Source organism: Poecilia reticulata, chromosome 10, assembly GCF_904066995.2.
Source record: "Poecilia reticulata chromosome 10, P_reticulata-male-v2, whole genome shotgun sequence".
NCBI lineage: Eukaryota > Metazoa > Chordata > Actinopteri > Cyprinodontiformes > Poeciliidae > Poecilia > Poecilia reticulata.
This window is the reverse complement of record NC_088839.1, coordinates 188,719-200,283: the sequence shown is the minus strand read 5'-3', so window position 1 is coordinate 200,283 and position 11,565 is coordinate 188,719. Positions and strand designations below refer to the sequence as shown.

The 11,565-nt window shown below is 39.1% G+C and overlaps 1 long non-coding RNA gene across 2 annotated transcripts; it reads left to right on the top strand.

The window, feature by feature from the left end:
- The first annotated feature begins 3,430 nt into the window (after positions 1-3,430).
- On the top strand, positions 3,431-10,601 carry LOC108166659 (uncharacterized). 2 transcript variants are annotated; one of them, XR_001777027.2, is made up of 3 exons: positions 3,431-9,497; positions 9,619-9,767; positions 10,477-10,601. It is a non-coding gene; the product is annotated as an uncharacterized LOC108166659 (long non-coding RNA). The 2 variants fall into 2 exon arrangements; XR_014089485.1 differs by having other exon boundaries at positions 9,619-9,824.
- The last annotated feature ends 964 nt before the right edge of the window (positions 10,602-11,565 follow it).

The window sequence follows — 11,565 nt, the reverse complement described above, 5'->3', positions numbered from 1 at the left end:
TATTTTCACTAAATAATAGGCAAAAAAATTAGTTTGATAAAGGAAAAGCCTCTCAGACTCTGAGCCCGATAGCACCAAACTATTTTTATATTAGACAATTAATTTAATTTCGCATAATTATTGCGGTAGAAGCGTATAATTGGAGCGAGCATATGTTTTCTACGCTCCTTCCCCCTGACATACTTTCCTTCGTGGGATGGGTGGGGGGACACCGATTTATGTTTTCACATCCACCTGAATAATATGTAGTTGCGACCCTGCGTATACTCATGTAGAACGAGGTAATTAGTCCAAATTTTCAGAAATTACATTGGCTGTGATGCGCCAAGAAAAAGGTAAACAAAGGAAAAACAACCCGAACAAGTGATCAACTCTAAACCACAAAACACACCTTTTTACTCTCCGTCTCTCTGTCATTTAAGCACACCCGTTGCCATGGCAATCTCTAACCACAAACCGACCCGAGATTACATTAAAAACATAACATTCAGTCTGTTAGGATATTAAGTTTGCAGGCTTGATATTTATTTTTGCGATTATTAAGCGCTCACCCGAACATAGAGGTGGTTGATTAGTTAATTTTAAACTCCTGCTCTGCTAGTTATTTCGATAATGGAACTGAAATGCACAAAATTGCGCAACACTTTGTTGAAACAATAATTGGGGCATGCCATGGCAATGCATATGGAGCCTGCCTATGCATTGCAGGCACCTATGCAATGAATAGGCATTGTATAGGTGCCTGCAATGCATTGCATGCTTCAAATGAAGCTTAATGACATTTTCAAAATGAAAGCCTCAATAATCCTCTCAGGTAAGTGATAATATTAGCTTTTATTATCCTTTCACCTTGAGTTATTTATAATATTAGATTAGAAAATAATATAAATTTATAGCTACTTGCTGTTCTGATCATATCTGGATTAATCAAACCACAGTTACACATTGGATTAGTGTGGGCATTTAACATGAAACTTAACATTTCAAAATAAAAGCCTTGACATTTTTCACATCAGGTAATTGCTCTTTTGGGCTTTATGTGACTAGTTTAAACAAACTACTGTTACACATTGAATTGGTGTGGTAGTTAAAATGAAGCTTACTGAAAGTTTCAAAATAAAAGTCTGCATATACCTCTCACGTTAGTGCACCGCCTATGGCGGTGCAATAATATTAGCCTTTTTAATGTTTTTAAAAAGGCTAATATTTTTAAAAACATTAAAAATATTGGCAGTTCGTTAGCAAGGCAGTGAACTGCCTTGCTAACATTATGTAGTATATTTAAAGAATGCCATATGAATAAATGGATCAATTGGGCTGGTTTCTCAGAAGACTAGCACTCGACTCATGAAGGAGACACGGAGTCTGAAGATTTGCAGTGTGCCAGTGTGTTATATTGATGGTGAAAGACAACAATACATATAAATCCAACAATAAAACAGACATTTAAAAGGCCATACAAAACAAAACATGCGCAATACTAGGGAAGAAAATAAACAAACAAAACCAAAGTAATTAATCCCACAGTTGACCAAGCCCACACCCTTCAGTCCGTTGACCCCAAGCTGGGGTAATCAAATCCCAAGACAGGCTGACTCTGGGTAAGGTGCTTGCCTTGATGTGGTTTAGGTCCCAGGTGGGAAATCCGAAATCAAGATGAGACAGAAAAGTTCTCAGGCTACAAGGAGCCTCCTACCATCCTGGCAGGAGAGCGGAAGTCTTCACACACGTAGTGCAATCTTTTTTCTTATGGCTCTAGGCCTGGACATTTAGCTCGCCATCTTCTGGCCTGTACAATAAACAGGACCAATAACTTTGAAATCCACTTCAATCCTTCTGATGTGTACACAAATCTATATTCAATAAATATCAAGTTCATTATCAATCCAATCAATATCCTATTTAGAGACATTAAAACTTCATTATTCAACCCAGTGTGGGTTCACTCAACCCCACACAACCAAGCATATTGCTAACCGCTACGTCAAACACTCACCAGATCCGCCGGTTGCTCTACATACAACTGACATCTCTCCTGGCTGGTCTGGTGGTAATCGGCTCCTATGGCGCCATTATAGTTAGGCGATTTTTATATAGAATAAAATAAGGTGAAGAATATAAAGAATAACGCTCAACAAACCTGTAGCTCAGCTCTGCTCTGCTCTGCTCCCCCCAATGCATCTAGTGTTCAAACTTCCTGCTCAAATTAATATAGCCAGCCAATAGGCTGCAATACAACATGTGACCTTGGAAACTGGGCAGTGATTGGTTGCTTCATAGTCTCGTGAGAGCGACACTATTATCAGGATTATCACGTGATTTAATGAAGAGTTGAGAAACCGGTGAAAGCTAGAAATTTACACCCGGGCTACCATTAGCACAAACATTAGCATTTCACTGCCCCTACTAGTGCACTGCCTTGTGCAGGCAAATTGTAGTCCAAAAATGCTAATGCTCTGGCTTCCACAGGTCAGTTCTATAACCTGAGATAAAATGCTAATAGTATCGCCCTGCCTATGGCGGTGCACTGACTCACACAGTTGGACTGGCCTATTACAAGTCAGTATTACACATACTGATGGGTTTTACACTGTTCATCACCAATGGATCTGGCAAGACTTAAGTCTTGCCAGATCCATCACCATATTTCTATAGCTGATCTGATTCACTGCAACAGTACAACAGCTGAACCCAATGCTCAATGAAATTCAGTCCCAGACTGACGACTATAAGCTTCGCACATGTTCTCACTCACGGTCTGAAAAAAAAAAAAAAAAAGACAGTCAGTAAACTTTGAAGCTTCATACTAAGTATTTTAATTCACATTCAAAAATTCAGAGAAATACAAATTTTATGTAAGCAAAATATGAATAGTCACAGGAAATATATATTCTTCCCACAATGCATTGTGAGACCTCTCTCTGCGCCTGTATGTGAGACTACTCACTGCCTCTCTCTGGGACCCGTTGCTATTGTAATTAATTATCTGGACCTGGGCTGGCTCTCTCTGTCAGACAGTATGCTGGAGTCAGAGTTTCTATACTTGAGACACTCAGCGTCAGTCTCAAGGATCCTGACAAAAAACCATAAGCCCTAGCAAAATTTTGAAAACATTAATATTATATCTTATATTACCTCCTAATCTAATATTATAACTAACTCAAGGGGAAAAGATAATAAAAGCTAATATTATCACTTACTTGAGAGGATTATTGAGGCTTTTATTTTGAAATTTTCATTAAACTTCATTTGAAATGGCCACACTAATCCCATGTGTAATAGTAATTGGGTTAAATCAGTTATATAATGCTCAAAACACAAGTAGCTCTCAATACCAGCCAAGTCCTCTCTAGTAACAGACAGTTCCGCCATGTTGTAGTCCTTACATGCGGCGCAGGCCTCTTTTAACTGAGTGTTGGCTATAGACCACATTTGTGGGGGTGTACGCAGCGGTTCAGGCCGCATTAATGGTGACGGAAGAAAAAGCAAGCAGTAAGCAGCAAGGCAGTGCATTACAGCTAATAGCTAACTTTTCCCTAAAGTTAGTTATTAGCTAATTTTCTTATTAGCGATGTTTAGTATACTGAATGGAGTAAGTCAATGACAGAAAACATGCTAGTGATGCCACACATCCTACGTGAATATTAGTCTTCACGCTAATATTAGCATTTTGGCTCAATTTTGCTCATGCATTAATTTTAAAATACTCAATAGTACAGGTATAACTTTGTAAACATGCTTCTGACTCTCCACAGGTTATTGACTACATTGCAGCTTTCTTTAGCATTAATGCTCATGTTTTGTTGATTTTTTTGTTCTTTAATAAAGTTACGAACGTTTTGACAAGGAGTCAGAGGAGGACGTCCTGGCGGCGTTCAGTTTGTCCAAATGCCGAGATCGACTCCAAACCTTCCGCGATTGACGTATTGCACCGCTGCTCTATCAAAGCACTAACAGTTCAGAAACAATATGAAATGTGGGGGGAAAAGTTATTTATTACCTGATTAAGTCATGTTTTGGGGATTGTTCTTGGAAAAACTAATCACCCATGGCAGATTAGTGGGTGAACTCACTATACTGCACAGTGGACCCGTTGATTTTTTTACCGCAGTCAGCCGCTCCCATCTTTTGCAGATACTGCGGATAATGTAAACCTACACAGTCATGGTAATACCAGCTGACGTGACAGTAGTCAATATAGGGGGTTCGAACAAGCAACCCGCCGACTGAGTGACAAAGTCTTATACCACTATTACCACCACACCCAAACCACAACCTTGAAATGATTGTGAAACAAAGCCAATTAAGTTTTGGGGAACATTCACAAGATGAACAGATGGAGTTAGAAATTGGAGTCACCACACGCACATATCCAAGAAATGAGATAAAACCGTCACAGTGTTTGTGTTCAGCCATTCCTGAGCCTGAGAGAACAGAGGCATCTTACCTGGGATGGAGGAAATGGACTGGACTGCTGCTCACAGCTTTAAATGGTTTTCTTATGCGATACTTCAAAATGCACATTAAAAAAGTGTTGATGAAAACATGCCTACTGAAGCAGTAATCAATGCAAAATGAGCCCCAATAACCAGCAGCTGTTTGACACCATTTTTTTCTATTTGTCTTATAAAGTATTCTAATTTTCAGAGAATTTTAATTTTGCATGGTTAGTATGCTATTATCCACAATAATCAATAAACAGAAATAATAAATCTGAATATTTCAGTGACTTTACAATCTGTTGAGAGAGCCAACCACTTCCTGCTTCTTGTTTGCTGGGGTGGAAGGGAAGCTGAAGAAACACGAGATTTCCACATAGAGGAAGTGAAAGGAAAAGAAACCCTGGGGAAAAACACAATAACCAGAATTGGAGCTTATAGGTGGAGACATGAAGGGCTGCAAGCCACTAAATGCAAATTACAAGTTCAGATTGGGTCATGTAGCAAAAACGGCTAGGTCTGTAATGTACAAGCAAAATCAGCCAGAACCCAAAACGCAGCCAAGACAAGTGTTCAGTATACAAAAGTTTATTACTAAAAAAGGGTGAAGAGGGGGCTCCACAGGGTGTGGTCACACTGATGAGTCAGAAATGGAGGAACCACAGGGGTTGGGAAGACATCTTGGGGAGGGTAGGGTGAATGGGCAGTGGGGGCCACGGGGGCTCAGGGACAACCAGATGACAGGGACAAAATCCACAAACCAGAGACTTAGTCGTCGATACAATCCAGGGTCATGCACGGGACCTTCTCAGGCAATGTAAATCCAATAGACAGAAAACTGGAGGCAGGGTCAGAGGCAGGCAGGGTTCAGCAACAAGAGGTCAGAAATCTTCTTACAGCAGTGGGAAAAGGCCAAAATCTGTGGTCAAAAAACAGGCAAGATCAGAAAACCAAGAGACTCATTAGAACATGGAACAAGGCTTGAAAGCTGTGACTGTGGTAACAGATGATCTCACACTGAGCTGGTGACGAGCAGCTGTTTAAATAGGGAGCAGCACAGTGCAGGTGAGGGTAATGAGTAATCAGCACACTCAAGGTAGAGCTGAAGGGCAGAAATCATGACAAGGTCTGGCTGAAATGAGTACTCTTGACATGGTCAAGATATGCAGAGGAAAAGAAAGGAAGTGAACAATGCTTTAAATTTAAACACAGGCTTCAGAAATGAAATGAAGAGTCATTTAAGATCAGCAGCATGTTGTGACATTCCATTCTATGAATGTCAGAGTCAGGTTTAGTTATGTGTTGTTCACTTGGTCATAGAACAGTGAACCCTGTCAAGTTCATATTTCCTGACCTTGTTCTCCGTGGGCATCTTGAATGGACTGCATCAGGAACCAGGCTCTTAAGGGCCCCTTTAATTGCTATCCAGTCTTTATATTATTAAAACTAGAGCTATGCCTTAGTAGAGTCAAGCTCTTTGGGCAAAGTTGGACTTCAGCAAGACTGTCTTTTGGACCAATGTTGTCCCCGGTGCGCATTGATAGTAGCAATGAACTGCATTTCCATTACAAATGTGCCAAAACTTTGTCAATATTTCATCAATGTTGAAAAATACAATTTTGCAAGTGCTGTGTTTCCATTAAATAGGAAATCATTTAATCGTTTCACAACTTTGTTCATGTGATAAGTAATTTAAAAACATGTCACGCCACGATTCTCCAACTACTTCTTGTCTTCTTCGTCTTCATGGTTTATGCCAATGGAAACATCTGGTTGTTCATTATGTGACTCGTGTGATGCAAAAAAGGTGCTTAGATTGCACTTTTGTGAAATAAACATAATTTGATACAGCCAATAAAGCACCTGATCCTAACGCCAAAACTTTTTATTAAAAAAACAAGAGTTTTTCGTTTTGAAATTGCCGTGTTTCCATTAGGCAAATTTATTTCAAAATGTCAAATTGCATAATCATATTCTCATTGGAAATGGAAATATGAAGAGAAGGATTTAGTTAACAGTCTTGAGCATGTGTGAAGCTAACCTTTCCAATACCGATAATCTATGTATTCCTCTTGGTCTTGGCTTCTTGGAGCCTCAAGCAGAATAGTTCAGGTAACTTAGACCTTTCTCCACAGGTGTTGCTTTACCCATTTTTTCACAGTCAGATTCATCTCCATTTGTAGATCCCACACAGTTCCTCTAAGTTTTATGGAACCACCTCAGCCAGGTAATGTGCATAAGTGATTTGACTGGCAGCAAACTGCACATGTTGACTGACCTGTGGACTTATGTCACTTGATAACCCTGGATAGTAGTTGCAAACTCCTTGAACAATATCTTGATCCTAGTAGTTGGCAAGATGGTGAGCCACAAATCAGCATCTCCATCATCAAGTTTTGGAGGTCAACATTTCTTTCAAAAGTGGTGGAAGAGTGCATACAGTGTCAAATAGACAGGAAAGCCCACGGTGAACACATATACTGAGAGATTTTAGAAGAACTGACAGCCCAAAGCTACACGAGCAAAATTACCTCATTGGCGCATCGAAAACAGCTCATGGCCTGGCCATATTCCTGCCCATGTTCACGTCCACATAGTGGGGAACTATGTGGACGTGAACTATGTGGAGACACACCCAACTAGAACCCAACCAGACATTAGCTTGTTAGAGTGAGACTTTGACAATGGAGATTTTTGTGTTTAGTTCACAAGTGAGGACAGGTGAGAGTGGGAGACAGGCCAATTGGTGGAAAAAAAAGTGATGGAAGCGAGCTTCTTTGAAGGGTAGGGCTTCTGCTCATCTAGATTAAAAAGGGCATCCCTAGCCATCGGGTATATACAGTCTATCCCAGGGGTGGGCAATCCTGTTCCTCGAGGGCCGGTGTCCTGCAACTCTTAGATGTCTCCCTGGTCCAACACACTTGAATCCAACAGCTGAATCACCTCCTAAGTGCAGTCAGGTTCTCCTGAGTCCTGCTAACGATCTCATTATTTGACTCAGGTGTGTTGAAGTTGAGACACATCTAAAAGTTGCAGGAGTTCGGCCCATGAGGCCTGGAGTTGCCCACCCCTGGTCTATCCGGTAGGATATGCCCAGAAGATCTTCGAAGGATTCATGGAACAAGCATAAAAATCAAGTTCAAAGATATGTATCTATATATTTCCCAACTGACTAAAATGAAGGAAAAATGGTTTAAAAAGCGCTGCTGTTTATAAAAATACTTCCTTCGTTTTCAAATTATTGTTAATTTTTATCTTAAAAATTCCATTCGGTAAAGATAATTAATGCAATGTGCCTTTGCTTGTTTTCAGCTTTGCAGCATTTATTACTGTTCTCACACAAAGAAGAAAGACTACTGGATTAATGAATGCAAACATACATAATAAAGACTACAATATCTTAGCGTTATGCCGGCAGGTTAGTAATCACCAGTAAATACTTGTTGCCATCGAGAATAATTAACTAATAGCCAAGCCGCCAGCTAAATATGATAATTAGACACTTCTTAAAATAGACTTTGCTCATAGCAAAGAAAAAGTTATGGGGAGATGCAGGAAAGCTATTTATATATTTGTTGCTCACAGCACAAATACTCTATTAACAACACAAAGTAAACATCTAGCTCATAATACAGCTGTATAGTTTTTTAACTCACTGCTGAAGTTCTGCTTTGTTGGAAGGGAAATGGTAAATATTGTTCCAGCTACATCTAAGGACTGACCAAATGTGGGACATGTAGGTTCAGAACTGCAAGGTGGAACTTTTCAAGCAGAGGAAAGGAAAACTTTTCAAATCTGACAAGTTTCTTCATGACCAGTTATAAATAGATATTGGCTGTTAGTATGGGAACGTTATAACCATTACAAGCAGATTAAATGAGCTTCCACCTGCGGGTGGCTGAACTCAGCCTTAAGGAAAGGGTGAGGGCTTGAGGAATCATGACATAACATTAAATGCTGCTCAATATCACAAAATGGAGGACAGAGCTGATTAAGAAAGCCATTATAATAATAGGCTGCCAAATATCTCAAATATCTGTATTTTCACGTTTCTACATACTGTAATGATAGTTTTCGAGTTCCTGCATTATTTTAACTGTCATTATCTTGTACACAACTGACACAGAAATGTCATGTCAAACTCATGGAACTATAATTAAATGGTCTCAGCTGCAGGTGTTTGATTGATTTGTTGGACAGACCTGTAAAGATGCTGTTGCAGTAATCATTGCGACTAAATATAAATGCATGGATGAGTTTTTCTAGACATTCTAAGACATTAGAGGCTGATCGCTAATTTTCAGTTGTAATAACTGAAGCTGTGCATTGACTCTAAATCGCACCTCTTTAGGCCCAAAGATAATAATTTCTGTTTTGTTTCTGTTCAGCTAGAGAAGCTGCTTGGCTAAAGCTTGGCTATTCTATTCAGGTGTAGTGCCGCTGCTGCACCACACCTGAATAGAATAAAAAGGTCATTAGTAGGACTCTGGAGAACGTGTCTACACAATGAGGAGTCATCGATTCCGATGTTTTGTACCTGTGGCACATCTAAAAACTGCAAAAATGTTGTTTTCTTTATTAGTATGTCATGTTGGTGACTGAAGCCTGTTACGATGACTTCAACACATTTCTTCGGATGGGTTGCCACGACTTTTAATGCTGTCTAGAATGTTTCTATAAGCTGACTAATTTCTATAATACCTAATGATTATGTGACACTTAATGTCTGAGTTGTGTTCATTTCTGACTTTTTTATGCTTAATTTTGTCGGTGGTGAAAAATGCTGTCCAGGCTAAAGGGGGGCAGAGTATTTTGAATGAAATGATGGTTACACACACAGGTGGGCCTGGTTAGTTTTGCTCACACTTCTCTTTAAAATATTTATTTATTATCCTAATGCTATTTTTCTTGTTTTCCTTCTAGGCTGGAAAACAGGCATTCTTCTGTTGACGAAGAATGCCTGTTGGTTCACCTGCTTCTTCCTATGTCCAAAGGCCACAAGAAAAATGCCAAAACAGCTTATGTCAAGCTGTGGACCATGTTGTCATATATGTGCAGGTATGTGGTTATTCTAATGATCCTTCTTTTTTTGTAGAAGCACTTCCTCATTGGCTTTGTTTGCTATTTGAATGTAGCTGTGCTGTATATTGTTAATAATTTGTATTATTTGTTGTCTTAGCATTTTGCCAAAGATGGGAGCCAGTGTTGAAGCCTTTCTCCTTGGTGTGGAACCAGGGCAGCCCTTCCTCCTGCATGTTGGTGAAAACAAGAGCAGCACCAAAGTCACTTCACAATCAGTGATCACAAGACTATCCCTTACCATCCATGGTAGCTTTCGATGAACTTTCGAAGCACACTTCACTTTCAGTGCAAAGTACCATGAATGTATGACCTTTGTTGTATATTGCTGTCAGTGCTGTTTGATATTCTTGTTTTGAAAGAAAAGTAGATTATGTCTTTTAAAATGAATTTGGGGATTATTGACTACCAGTGGTATTTTCTGGGGGAAAAAAAAGGTTTTATTGGCTCTTGTGACCTTTATTTGATAGTGAATTGACAGAAAAGTGGGTAATAAGAGAAGGGGCGGGGGATGCAGCAAAAGCCTGGAAGCAAACTATGGCCTTCATATGTGGGTTGTGCTAACCCCTGTGCCACCAGAACTCACCCTACAAGTAGTATGTTAAAACTCAGATTTCTGTTATTCTATACCTAATACTATTCTGTGTTAAATTAACACATTCATGTTAACTTTTGACACTATACACTAGTGTTGGATAAATCAACACTGATGTATGTTAAATTTCAACTACTGAGAGTGTTGATTCTATCACAAATAACACTTTCAAGTGTCATTTTAACACAATCAAGAGTGGACCAATATAGACACTTTCAAACTGTTTAATTCAACTCTCTAGGAGTTGAATTAACACTTCCAAATTTGCTGTGTGTATATATATATATATATATATATATATATATATATATACATAGGAGAATGTAAAATATTTATTAGGAAGACATTTCTTTTATATTTCAGATACCCTGTGATAGACAGGCGACCTGTCCAGGGGTGACCCCGCCTCTCGCCCGGAACGTTAGCTGGAGATAGGCACCAGCAACCCTCCCGACCCCACTAAGGGACAAGGGTGTAAAGAAAATTGATGGATGATACAGATACCCAAAAGATCGTTTGACAAAAGAGCAAAGAACTGGTTTATACTGATGGCTGGATTGGGAAGTCGTCGCATGGTTGCGCGAAACTTTAACAGAAATCATGGAACGAGCATCACACACGACACTGGCAAAACTTATTTGCAAGTTTCAGAAAACTGGAAAGGTTGCAGACCAACCATGAAGTGGTCCAAGACATGCAGTAATTACAGAATCCCACAAAAAATAAAAATGGTTTTCCAATATAAAATGTTTATTTTTTCTATGTATGGAAACTTATGGCGCCTAAAGGCGCTTTCAGAGAGTCCGAGCAGATACTGTGAGTGCGAGGAGAAGTTTTGAGTACAAGCGTTACAAGTATTGAGAAGACAGAAATGACATCCTGCTTTCAAACTGAAAGCAAAAGTATTAAAAGTTTTGAGAACAAAAGACATGAAATCCTGTTTTTCAGAGTGAAAATGTGTGCTCTTGGATTATGGTAGAAAAATTTCCCCATACAGATTATTTCATTTTTGTTGTTTGTATAATGATAAACTAGTCAAGAGTTGGCCCTCTTTTTTGAATTGTAATTATTTTCTTGTTTTAATTCCATAAGCCTTATGCATTTGTGGAGGTCTCTAAATTAAATGACATCATTTTCTCTCCAAGCAATATTCAAGACGCAGAACAGCTGTGGTGTTCAATCTTCAAAAGAAAATTACTCATTAGGATGTAAATCAACTCTCCTTGGATGTAAATGGACTCTTGCTGTTGCTGTTTAACAGTATCATGTTGAAATGGAACAATATGTTCTTAATATTACAAAAAAAAAAACTTGTAGCGATGAGTCGGTAATCTGTACTGAACATAAATAGAAATAATTCTGCATTACAAAGTGGAAAATGTAGATATGTTTCAGTAAGGCAGTACAAAGCCGAGATCTTTGTGTGCGGTGTGTTTAACAAATGGTAATTAC